This window comes from Dermacentor silvarum, chromosome 3 (genome assembly GCF_013339745.2).
Source record: "Dermacentor silvarum isolate Dsil-2018 chromosome 3, BIME_Dsil_1.4, whole genome shotgun sequence".
Taxonomy (NCBI): Eukaryota; Metazoa; Arthropoda; class Arachnida; order Ixodida; family Ixodidae; genus Dermacentor; species Dermacentor silvarum.
Window position 1 is genome coordinate 169,345,641 of NC_051156.1, and position 13,943 is coordinate 169,359,583.

A 13,943-nucleotide genomic window follows, 5' to 3' on the forward strand; every position below is an offset into this window, starting at 1 on the left:
AGACGCGAGCCGAGTGAAGCTCTAGCGGCATACCAAAGGGATAGGTTTAATTTTTGGAATTTTTTGCTCATTTGGGTGATAGAATTGTTAGGTTCACCGAGCTATCTATATATATATATATATTATTTTTCAAGCTTCTTTAGTTTCTTGGTCTTTTTGGTTGGGTGTTAGTAAGTAACAAATATTGTATTTTTTTGAAGTGGGTTGTGGCGCACGTGTTGCATGGTGTAAGCCGCGTAGCGCGGCAGTTCTAAACCGTGTTAGGTTGAGGGAAGCTAGCGGAGGTAGCCGGATATCGAGATTGCCATAGGACTTACCGTGGGGCTTTTTTTGGGTATTTTGGCGGGCTTTCTCGTTAGGTGGTCAGGCGGGCGATGGCGCGGCAGGCTAGGAAAGTCAGGGGTTATGGTGAGCTGGTGCAGTGCGAGGAGTGTAAATGTTGGTGTTATTTGGAAGAGACGGACTTCGCAAGATTAGCCGACGCTGAGAAGGCTAGCTTCGTGTACCGGCTGTGTGAAGGATTCAAGGGAGCTGTGCGGTGGATGGAAGGGGAATAGGCTGCTTGTGTTGAGGAGCTCAAAAGGGAGCTGAAGGTGGAGCGAGAGCGGAGGATTCAGCTTGAAACTCAGATCAGCGAGTTGCTTGAAAGGGACGTGGCCGAGGCCAACCTGGTAGAGAAAATAGCTGGCGAGCTTCAAGAAGAACGCAAAAAGCGGGCCGAGCTGGAAGAGCTGGTGGAGACGCTAATGGCACAGGTGGCGTGTAATCCCGGGTCGGAGCAGCGTCAGGTGGACGGCGGGAACAGCGCAGAGTCTCAGGCAGAGGAATGCAAATAGAGCAAAGGGAGAGGCAGGAAGGGACACCTATGGGCCATAGAACAGCAGGCGGGAGCCGGCGGCAACACGGGGGCTCCACAACGCTATAGCGATGTAGCGCGGCAGGCTTTGGGTGGGGCGGGCCGAGCGGCAGGGAGCCCATCGCCGCGAGACAGTGGCGTACGGCAAGAGGGCCAGCTAGCGCGAACTGGAGGACAGCAATCGCAGGCGGGAGGCGAACGGGTAGAGCGAAGGGTCCTGGTGGTGGGGGACTCCAACGTAGCGAGGGTTGAGGAGGGCGTCTTTACAAAAGTGAAGGCAGACAGGCGGGTGGGGGTGGAGGCTCAGTCAGGGAAGTGCATGGTTGACGCAATGGCAAACGCTCAGAAGATGGTATGGGACAACATGGAGCACGAAAACCTGTTCGTTATCCATGTGCTCAACGATGTGCTGAAGGGAAGGAGCCAGAACCTAAAGAGACAGTTAGAGGTTGGGTTGTGTAAACTCAGAGAGACCTCTGCGAAGGTGCATGTTACCATTTGCACAATCCAAGAGGTCCAGGGCCAAGCTAGCGGGATGGAATGGAGTGTGGTTGAGGCTAACCGGATCATTAGAGGTCTGAACCGACGACTTGGGTACGGCGTAATGGAGGTAAACCGAGACGTACGAGCCTGGCTTCCACCCTTTTGCACAGGATGGCATTCACTACATACAGTGGTGCCATGCGCAGGAGGGTAGGTAGTATTATAGGTCGTCAAGCAACGGCTTTTTAACACGAAGGTGTTTTATGCCGGGGTCCACCAAGACTTCACTGACGTATTTCCGTCACGGATGTGACGTTCTTACAATGTACACGAACATAATACAAAGAAAGAAACCAGAAGAAAAAGCTCCACAAACATGCAAAATTTGGGAATCGAACCCACGACCTCTCGGTCCGCGACGATAGATCGCCGAGCGTTTAACCCATTGCGCCACAAACGCATTTGCAGAGAGCTACACAGACGCGCCTTATATATCTAACACTCCTCCGTGTACCCGCGCTCTTGCTCGGGGCGGTGCCGCCGCCTACGAGCAGAAAAGAGAAGTACTGCATTATGACACTAACGCGCACCGACAGTGAACGCTTCGGTGGTCTCAGCACTACGACGCCTCGATGCCAGCATTCGAAGGGACGCTGGCATCAAGAAGCACTACCAACGCCACCTAGGTGGCGTTCACCGTACTCAGCACAGCGGAGCGTGGCCTCCGCAATTAGCTCTGAAAATGTTTCTGAAGTTGATCGCGGAGGCTGCAATTACGACGCGCTGTACGCGCTGATTTGACTCGGTGACGATTCAGTTACGTGCTTTGTCTTGCGCGTTGTATTAGTGTGTCAGTTACGTGCTTCGTCTTTCGCGTTGTGCTAGCGTGTGCAGCGTAGTGCAGCTTCCATATGCACGACGGTTGCTCATGGTCATCGACGTTGGTAGTCGTTATGGAGGAGACGTGCCACCAGGCGTCAGCGTGGGTGCATCAACGCCTAAGGGCGCTTTAGCCACAAAACACCAATAGACATTATATATCAATGTGCAATAAACATTACACTACTTCTGTGAAGACACGTTTCACTTTCGTGTTCTATACCGATTCCTATATAAGAGGGATCAACCACATTTTTTGGGGGACTCAGAGCCCTGAGGCCACCAGTGTAGACAAAGACGGACCCGGAGAAGCCCCAAGATTAAGAAACGTTGAGTCTGTAAAGGAGAAGAAATAGATGTAAGCACCAGTGGCAAGGTTATTCAGACATAGGGTATATTAACATGCAAGGTGGCAGTAATAGGCTGAAGTTGGAGGAGATAGACGAGCATCTAAGGCAGGAAAAGCTGAAACGTGCGGCCCCGGTGTTCAGCAGAGGGTTAATCCCGACGCTGTATTGAAGCGATTCTCAGTTATTGGTTACATGTTTGTGTTTCTAGTGGAACGCAAGCGCCAATGACGGGAGGATGCTGCTAACCACAACGCCGAGCTAACACGCTCATCGAACGCATGCGACAACGGCGAGCCGAGGAGGCGGCGTTGCGGGCACAGCAGCGTCTACGTGGCAATGGCGGGAACGCGTTCGCCGGGGCCAACGCCCGCTTTCGGTGGGAGTTTCTCAAGCGGCACTTTGGCTTCCGCTGCGACGAAACGTCCACGTTGAAATCGCGAAGTGGAACGCAAGCGCCAATGGCGGGCGGATGCTGCTAACCACGGTGCCAAGAAGGAATAAAAATACTGGGGAGGCAGCGTCACGTGATTCCGCTAGCCTCGGCAAGCCAACCTCCTCTGAAGGAGGTTGGCTTGCCCTGCGCACAGGCACTGCGCACAGGGCTCCTCTCTCGGAGGGCCCTGTCCGCAGTGCCTTTTGGGTAGGAATAGGCCCACAAGGTTGCCGGAGCATTCGTGATTGTTTGGCACGTGGTAACTTTTAGTGGCGCCTGCCGTCACAGGCTTGCAGGCCCGTATGCGGGTGGTGGTTTTCTGCTACTGTGCGCGTCGTTCTTCACTTGAAATGCGATGCCTTGAAACGTGAAGCAAGACTGGGGCGCCTGACTCATGAAGACAGAAAATTTTCAAGGCGTCACTTGCGCTTACCACCGCGGTTAGTGGAGTTGCCAGCGCTCGCGGCTCGAAACACGTCTACAAGGCCCGAGTGTGGTCTATTTTTTCCCACGTACTCCTTATTAAGTTTCGTCAAATCAGCCGTTGTGCACCTGCGGTGCGTATTATCTTGCTAATTTTTGTTCTGCTGTCTTGCACCTACGAAGAAACGAGATGTGTTGAGGGACACTTTTATGTTTCATTTGCGCTTAATAAAAGGTTCTGGTGTGCGTGTTTTATTTTGAGAGAAATAAATGGCATTAGCTTGCATTCTAAACGCCGAAGTCGTCACGGTTTATTCAGATTTACGAGCACTATTTTATAAAATTATGTAGTGCGACGACGCTGTGTGAACGCGCCTCGGGGATCCATTTTCGTTATATGCTAAAGCAAATGGATGGAATTTGGGCATTATCTAGAGTTTATTCAGCTGTTTTCGAATGCGAGTATAGCTCCACAGCAGAATTATGTCCTAGAGTACAACACTGCCAGGGGGACCATTCTTTCTCTGCTAGTGTGAAACGGCATGAAAACTGAATACATAGCGGCAAGGGAAAAATGTCAGCATTCATTTGCACTTGCGGATTCATTGTGTTTCTGGTGTAATTGTACTATGGAAAGCACATTTTTGTCACCACAGTAATTGTTTCAATCTTTGTTCAATGTTTATTGCACCTATAGAGGCCAGAAGACTTCACACAAATACAGAAGGAAGCCACATTTATGATTTAAATGAAGTACATTGCAAAGATTATACACAAAAGAAAATTATAAACAGCAAGTAGGAAAACCTATTGTGCCACTGCTTTTTGGTATCAGTATTAGCATAATGGATGCCACAGGACATTTGTATATAATGGTATACAAAGTGAACTATATCACACGTACTATTGATACCTTTAATAAAAACTGGTCAATGGGATTAGCTATCCTTGAATGTAGCTGCAGTTTTGCTTAGAATGCCTTGTATGCAACGCCTTCACTGCAGGGCTATAATTGTATAATATTTATATCTGCGCTGTCGTCACAAATAGCGAGAGGCTTCGGTGATTGTGCTTGTCAAAAAGATAAGCAATACATATGCAGAAATCGAAAAAAAGAGTGGTAGTTCACAAAGTCAAAGCTGAAATAATTGATGTGAGGTCAGACCCACAAACCAAGTATGTCAACTTTAAAATACAATGCATTTTTCTGCAAGTAAAATGTACAAGAAAGCTTATGTTGTATCACATACCTAGAAAAATATTAGTACTCTCCAAGCTGAGCCAACACACCGAAAAATTAAGAGGTGACGGCTCTACAGTCGAGCCCGACTATATCGAACTCGTTTATATCAAATTATTCCGTATATCGAACAATTTCTAAATAAGGTAAATTTACATTGAGAATATATAGCAAAAGTTACTGTTACATCGAACGAAAATAGCAACGACAACCGATGTATCAAACTCCATGTGCCTCAAAAGTGCCCCAGCAAGTTGGCTTTCCCTCGCGGTGGCGGGGAAAACTGCCGGCGCCACCCTAAAAAAAGTGGTTTAGACCCGGCTGTGCACGGGCGAACACCCCCCTGCAAAAAATTATCCTGGCCTGCTCGCAGCGCTTACAGCCAATCAGAGGCCGTCGTGCTTTCTCCGAGGCGCGGATACAGTGTACTAGAACACCCCTTCTAGTACACTGTAGCGCGGAGGCGGTACAAGTGAGCGCCATTTTTTCTTTCTTTATGCTTGTGTGCCTGCTGCTGCCTCTTAAAAATTCAGGGTTGCCAGATCTGGCTACTTTGCGCCAAATTGGCTCCTTTTGAAGGCTCGTGGCGGGAAAATTTTCGGGTTGGCTACTTGGGCTACTCACTGGCTACTTTTACATCCAACATTTTTCTATAAGAACTACAAACAAACGAGACAAAATATTACAAATAAATGGTACAATTCGCTGTACTTCGCCTCTTATGACGTACACGATGTGCAACGACCATCCTCAGCATATTTATTTGGAAGGGAGGACGTAACCGCCACCTTGCAACCGTTGAAATTCTTTCAACAGGAACACCTTCGGGCTCATTTCATGGAACGTCTCCTTTTGTAGTTGATTGCTCAGAAAATTATTCGGTTGAAAGAGGATTTTTATTACAATTCAATGATGAATTTTAGTAAACGCATGTGAGAACACATCGATGTATGGCTATAAAAACTACTAGAACACTTTTCTTAAGTGAATGTTTTTTACGTCGAACTATTCACGTACCGCTAGTGTCTCGCAGATGAAATTGTCACTTAACCTTCCCAACTTTAATCTCGCGCCTTTGTTTATTCCATAAAGTGTTCCAGCACCGTTCATTGAATCAGCAACTCATTTCGCAGCCAGTGTACTTATCCTCCCGTATCATTACAGCAATAAGATAGCTGTTCCTCTTTGTCGCACTGACATGTTCCTGCATTCTTTTAAGCCGAGAACCTGTTCGGAGTGGAACCGCCTTCCCTCTTCTATCGCCACCTTAGCTTATGCATCATCATTCAAGACCGCTGTAACAGAACATCTTTTTTTAAATGACTCGAATTTTGCTGCGTTTTTGAATTTTTATTTTGCAGCTGTTACTGTCTGCTTATCTTATCCTTGTCCTTCTAGACTTGACTGTTTTTGATTGTTTGTAAACCATGTACCCAGCCCCTCTGTAATGCCCATTGGGCCCTGAGGGTATGATAATAAATAAATAAATATGAAATCCTGACTAGTATATGATATCGCCTTGCAAAGTTGAGATATGGCACAGGGTTACATTGACCAATGACTAAAGAGCGAGAACTGTGCAAACGACCTATTCGCTGGTGCTCGAGTTCACGATACGGGTACGGAGCCACCAGGTTTAAATTGAGCCCCAAAGTCACGTTTTAAAAATGTCGAAGGGCACTAAGTTCATAATCGGCTACAGCAATGTTTTTTTCTTAAGTGATTGGCCATGGCGGCAGCCTGGCGACATTTTTGGCTACTTTTCAAGCACCAACGATCAACTGGCTACTTTTCTGGCTACTTTTCGCGATTTCCTGGCTACTTTTCACTTTTTGGACCTGGCAACCCTGGCCTCTTTTCCTCGAGTCCTCATTCAGCGTGGTCCGTGCTGGTGGTGTTGTCTGTTGGCGCTCTGTGAACTTTCTTGGCGCGCTGTCGTCATGGCTTGTGCAAAGCCATGACGACGTGGGCAAAGCCATGACGCCGCCGAAGTTTGGAGCCAGCTGGCAGAGTTCCCGGGTGATATCGATGGATCGACATTCGACGAGTTCGTCGTGCGGACGATGACGTCGCCATCATGGGCCAGCTACAAGATGAGGACTACGTTGCAGACGTCGTGCCGACCACGAGCCAAAGTGACAGCAATAAGGAAATTGACGATGGCCCGTTGCCTACATCCTCCGAAGTGATTAACGCACTTGCGTTGGTCCGGCGCCATTGCGTGAATATAGAAGGTTGCGGCCTCAGCTGCTCCAACTCGTTGGACAACGTGGAGGCGTGCGTGCTGTCGCAGGGAGCGAAGTCGTTGAAACAGGAGAAAATCCAGGGCTATTTTGTTCCAAAGTAGGGCACGCAAGTAAGCCACCATATTAATAAAGTATTTTTCTTATTGGTATGTGCCTTTGCGTCATCAAATCCTATAGCAGGCCTATATCGAATTATGCCATATATCGAACTAATAAACGTTTTTTGGCGAGTTCGATATACCCGGGTTCGACTGTATTACACTGTGAACCTCAAATAAATGCATATTTCATGGTATTTAAAACACTTATTGAGTGGTATACACCAAATGTTCGTGGTTGCAGTGAATCTGACATCATTAAAGGCTATTGTAAAGCAAGTGAACCAAGTGAGCACATTCAATTATTTTGGAAATGGTAAAACTAACGCTATTCCAGGTGACACAGGCAAATTTCCATAAAGGTCAGGTAAAAGACATACAGGATCAAACTTTCAAAAATACATTGTCATCCTCAAGAGTATACTTAGCTCACGCATAATGCATTGAGAGCATTCACAGCATATCTATGTCATCACACAGTTTGCTCTAGTGAAAGGTAGGCCAGCTAACCTACCGTCATTGTCTATACTGTTTAGCTTGGTGCTGAACAGAACAATTGTTTAAGCAGAATTTGCATGCAGGTGATTCAAGCTACAGCATTCAGCAAGACAACAAACATGTACTTGCACAATTTACAACAAGGCATCACATTTTCCCTCTATAAAAGTTTGACGTCTGCATACAAGGCTCTTGAATAATATATGCGCTTTACAACGTCACTCAAAAAACATTATATGCGCTTTACAACGTCACTCAAAAAACAACTGCCTTAACATAGAACCTGGTGGGACAGCCGTAGTTGATGGATAAAGGAATTAATTGTGTGGGCCATCATGAACATAATTCACCTACGAGGAAACTTGTGTAGCAGTTTTTCCTGTACTGCAAGTCGCAGACACCCAAGCTCAGACACCCTGCCTGGGTCGGCAGAGTAGCCATGATCTTGTAAAATTGCTTCCGTGAGTGGTTCACTGGCTGAAGGGCTTCTCCGAGGGGCAGTGAAGTTAATTACATCGATGGAGGATGGATTTAAAGAGGAGCGTACAAAGAGAATTTCGATGTTTTCCAATAGAAAGTAATTTCTGCCATCAATGTCCTTGACCTTATTGCAAACTATCAGACGCTTCAATGCTGCTGCAAACTGCTTTGCTGCTGCGTTGTCATTGCAGCCCCCAAATGACCTTATTGCAGCAAAAAGTAACTCAAGGTGGTCCTGACTGAGCTTAGAAGTCAGAAGATATGCCAATAGGCCATTTTCTGTAATCAAGTGGTTGTATAAATGGTTGTCTAAGCACACCACACCACAAAGCCAATGAAGCCCGTCTTTTGGTTTGTCCCTGTCATTAGTTCAGCAGCTGCAGACTCCCTAAGTGAGCAAAAGTACAACTTCAGTTCTTAGACATATGCAGTAACAGGAGCCACATTTTCAGGACACAGCGGCCTTTTCTATTCTTCTTGCCTTGGATTTCTTGAATTCAAAATGTCAAATGTGTTGGTGACATGTCTGATAAACTCTTCTGTTGGCAAGGAATTTGAAAATTTTGGAATTTTCGAGCTCTGCAGTCACTAAGAGCATCTGCTACCGATTGACTAAACGTCTAAACCAACAATGAGACTTTCATGGGCTGGTTTTTCCAATTAATATGTGCCTGTCTAAGTTTGTTTGCCAAATGTAGGCCCTTTGTGTTCTGGATTTCATGCAGCTCATCAATGTGTTTCCACAATATGAACCGTTTGTTTATCAAACAGGGTGTGCCACAGTAGCTTCAACATGTGACAGGGATCCAACATGGCAAAGAGAGGCTTTTTTGTCACTCGATGCGGAAACGAAGCATCCAGCTCAGTCAAGTCCTTCTTGCAGCCAAGGCTGCGCAGCAATGACAAATTCGCTGCAGCACCATCACAGGTCAAACTCACAATGTGTGCACCTTTTTCGTGAGCGAAGCTAGCAGCTTGGAGCACCAAATTGCGCCTCTGCTCACCACCAAGGCCATGCACTAGAAAGTAGCCAATCGGCAGCTTCCATCTGCCATTGATTTCAAGAAGCATTAAAACAAATGCATCTTAGGCAACTGGAAAGCTGCCATCATTGACATCAATGCCCATGTCAACATATCCATGGAAGCTTTTTCCATCCCACACTACTTCTTAATTTGAATGGCCATCTCATCCACAACCAGATTGCATAATGTGGAGAGCCATGCTTTACCTTGATAGCCAATGCAGTCATTGCCTCTGTTGAAAAGCTAGCAGCCCCATCAATGAATTTATACCATTTACACACTGTCTTTGGATGCGGGAGGCATGTGTTGACAACAGCTCGTACATATCGGTATGCTCTAGGGGAATAAAAATGCAAAGTCGGTGCAAATGGCCTGAGCTCTGGCGAGTAAGCGGGTGACACTGCTGCACCAGACTTAGTGGCATTGGACGCATGAGCAAGCTTTTTTTTGCCCCGCCAAGACTCTGCAACATGGCGACATCCTCATTTCCTAGAATGTGATTGTCGGATAAATATTCTACATCTTCGAGATCGGCAACCTTTTGCCAAAACTGGCAATGAGATTTCTCTAGTCTTGATCTTCTTTTTGGTCGCAGTTTGTACTTGTGAGTAACACCATACTTCATGCCTCAGAAAGATCTTTTCAGGCGTGTCTTTGGCTGGCTGTGGCTGCAAAATATCACACACTGTAACAGGTGCATGAGCAACCAACATGACACAAATGACGTACGCAGAACAAAGTACTTAATTGTTGTAGCGTGCACTCTTGTGCATAGACGCCGACTACGGGGGGGGGGGGGACACATTATATTTCAATGTGTACACAGGATAAAATTTATTATATTTCTACAGAGAAATACGTAGCCAACTAACAATTATTTCTAATGATATGGATAGCCTATGTCTAGAGAATGAATATATTGCTGTATGTTTAACTCGTTACATATTGTTTTGCGCGCGTTTTGACACTGAAAAAGACCTGCACACTTCAGTGACCCCTTCGGCAGAGTCTTTTATCAGCGGTGTGTGAAATGCACGTGAATGATATGTCTCTCAGCATTGCTTCTCTTTCCATAGGTATTGCTAGGTACTCATGAAAAAAATTATAACTTATAACATTTATTCGGGATGGAAATGTTGCAATGTGCATGCAGAGGTCATAAATATTGTAACGCCTTGGTTGAGGCGAAAGGAAGAGGAGGAGGACGACGAATCCTTTGGTGTGCGATTGGTGCACCGCAGCCGTGGCCTAGTGGTAGAACGCCCGCCTCGGCTGTGCGAGGCTGTGGGTTCGATTCCCACCGCCGCCGGGCACCCACTGGTTCAAATGGGTACAAGTGTGCCCCGGCCTGGCGTTCGGCTTTCTTCAGGGGTGATACGCTTGGGAAAGGAGCCTGCGCCCTGAATTCCCGTCGAAATCAACGTGAGCACGTGACAGCTTGCAGCTTGTGAGGGTCCGGACGCCATTCAGTCTCTGGTCTCTGGTGTTCGCTCTCTGCCAGTCGGTGCTGCGTGTTCGGCTCTGGGGGTTGCGGCCAAGGATTGAGTACTTTCTGACTCTATTTTCATTGTTAACTGTTTTAGTAGAGTACTTGTTGTCTAATAAGTGCTTTTTTGCCAATCAGACCAGACAGATGTCATTTTCGTCACCAGGGCCAGGGGCTTCCCTCTGGTCCGCCTCTATACCCTCGCAGGATTTACCTGTGGATCTGTTTCTGCGCAACGGCGTCAGATCAGTTCCCATGGCTATCGTCCCAACCAATGATGGCTTCATACGGATGAAGAATCCGAAAGCGATTCAGGCGGAACTGCGATCGGCGACAGCCCATTTCCTGAATATCACAGAGGTCCGCCAGTTTGGCAGAGGAGGTGTTCTATGCTTTTCCCCAGACCAGCCCTGTGTAAAAGACCTTCTTAAGTGTTCCACGTTTGCTTCAAATCCGGTAAGGGCATTCATTTCACCTGACTTGGCGTGTATGAAAGGGCTGGTGCGTGGCGTTGATGTTAACATGACACCAACAGAAATATTAGATATGTTTTCACCAGCAGGTGCAATTTCAGTCTATCGATGCGGACGTGTGGTAGACGAGAGCAAAATTCCTACTGAATCGGTCATTGTCACTTTTGCAGGGATAGATAGACCAACAGAAATTAAGGCATGGCCCCTAATCTATCGAGTGGAACCTCTATCCCCTCGTCCTCTCCAATGTGTCAAGTGTTGGCGCTACGGGCACACTATGAGAGGATGTAGGTCTGCTCCTAGGTGCCGAGTTTGTGGGGAGGAACACAATTCCAGCGAGCGCACCAGCAAGGAAGAAAAGTGCTGCCTCTGCAATGAAGGTCACTCTGCTGATGATATGAATTGCTCGGCAAGGGCATGAGAAATACAAGTTCTTGAAATCATTGAACGAAGACTTTGTTCTCGTCAAGAAGCCATATCTGAAATGCAGGCTAGAACACAGGGATACGCAGCTGTCACAGCCCGTCATACAATCGCCACGGAAGCGTCTCTGTCAATTACTATTGCTGATGCAGTCGAAAGGGCAATGGAGAAGGCCATGGAGCGACTAGCTGGAAACCTTTGCGAGTCCTTGTCACAAATCCTAACTAACCAGATGGCGCAGATATTCGGCAGAACAGCAGCTATTAGCATGACTACGCAAACTACTGAGTGTCCACGAACATCAAATGAAGAGGTAGCGCCTAAACTCACGTCGCAAGATGATCAAATTGCTGGTCCATCTGTTGATGTAAGCAAGAACCACAGTGAAGGCATCAATGTGGAAGCAGAATGCTCAGATGAAATGGACATGGACCCACGATCGCTAAAGCGATCTAGATCCCCTTTGTCGAAAACAGCCACTTCACTTATTCACTCAAAGACGAAAAAATACCTCAAAGACAACCTTACAAAGAACGATTTCTTAAAAGACTGCATTTTAAATAAAGCAGTTACTGAGTCAATCCTTTCGCAACTATAGGTTTCCTCAAAATTCTTCATTGGAATTGCCGATCCATTCACTCTGCCGTAACAGATTTATTGTATTTGGCATCGAAATTCTCCCCGGATATTATTGCACTGCAAGAAACATGGCTTTCAACACATCAATCTTTTGATATAAATAACTTCCGATCTTTCCGATTAGACCGTCCTTCGAAAGGCGGAGGCTTAGCATTTTCCATTAGAAATAGAGTTAGTCTTAAGGTGAAGATTTCATATAAACATATGTCCCCTGAAAGTGAAATTTTTGCCTTAGATGTAACCTTACCGGGCTGCCTACCATTCACTTTAGTAAATGTATACTTCCCTGCGGGTGTGCAAGACACTCGAAGTTTGGATTCCGCGGTGTCGTCATGGTGCAAGGATAAAATCCTTGTGGGAGATTTCAACTCCCATCACACGTGTTGGGGTTTCCGAACAGATCAATGTGGCAAACGTTTGTGGGATTGGTCAATAGATAACCATATGACTTGTCTCAACACCAGAATTCCTACATTTATTTGCAATCGGTCGCGCTCAGCCTTAGATTTAAGTTTCATAAGTTCATCTCTCACTAGTTCATCTTGGGCAGCCTTGGACTGTGCCACTAACAGTGATCACTGTCCAATAATATTTGAAATTGCATGCCCGTTAATACCGTCGTGCTCTCAGATCCGAGTATTCGTAAACTACAATATATTTAGAAATGATTTAAAAGCACATTTGGCTCACCATTCTGAAGAGCGCGAAGAAACAAAACCTATGAAAATTTGTGCTGTAATCAAACGATCATACAAAGAAGCTGAATTTATTGTTGAGTCTGCCAAGAGAGCCTCTCATAGTCCTTGGTGGAATCCAGACTGTACACGCGACTACAGACGAAGAAAATCAGCTTGGAAGAAACTACTTTATAACTAGTCCCCCCAAAATTGGGCTGATTACAAATTTTACGCTGCTGTATTTAAACGCACAGTAGCTAAATCTAAAGAAGATTATGATAGGAAACACTATGATTTCCTTTCAAATCCCAAAATAAAAAGGCGCTGTTTAGATATATGCGAAATCGAAAAATTCTGCCACCACCAATTAATATTGATTATGTAACTCTATCATCGGATGAAATGATAAAATCTCTAGAACAGATTGCAAAAGGCCTTGAGCGTAGATTCATGTCGTCTATGTCACATAACTTGCAAAAACCAGCCCTAACGTCAGACTTCAACGAAGTTACTGTGCCTGAATTAGCTCAAGTAATTCAAAACTTACCCTTGTCAGCTCCAGGTCCTGATGGAATTACAGTGCATATGATAAAATGTTATTTGAAATATCTCCTTGTGACCTCCTAAGCATTATAAACTATTCTCTAAACAACGCCTGGATACCATACGGTTGGAAACTAGCTAAAGTAATCCCGATACCTAAAAAACAAGGATTAGGTTACACCATAGAAAATATTAGACCTATCTCTCTTACTTCTAATATGGTCAAACTCATAGAGAGGATTATTCATTACATAATTACTGTCTGGATGTCGGATAATTTAATATTGAATCCAAATCAAATAGGCTTCAGAGCTGACTGCTCTATATGGTGTGCCCATGCTGATTTAGAGAGCCGCATACAACTCGCTAGAAAAAGAAGACAATATTCTGCTTTAGTGACATTAGACATAGCTAAAGCATATGACTCCGTGGAACATACAGTTTTACTGAATGTACTACGGAATCATAATGTCCCAAAATATATTATTGCGTGGTTGGCAGAATTTTTGAGATCAAGAGAATTTTATTGCTTTAAGGATGGCTGCTCTTCCTCTAAATTCAAACAGACTCGTGGTGTCCCCCAAGGAGCAGTCTTATCTCCAATATTATTTAACATATTAATGAGCTCCATTCCAGCTAATCAGGACGTGCAAGTTTACGTTTATGCAGATGATATTGCATTCTTCGCGGC

At 45.7% G+C, this 13,943-nt stretch overlaps 1 pseudogene; it reads left to right on the plus strand.

The window, feature by feature from the left end:
• The first annotated feature begins 542 nt into the window (after positions 1 to 542).
• LOC119445014 (uncharacterized) lies at positions 543 to 1,588 on the plus strand (annotated as a pseudogene).
• Positions 1,589 to 13,943: the final 12,355 nt, after the last annotated feature.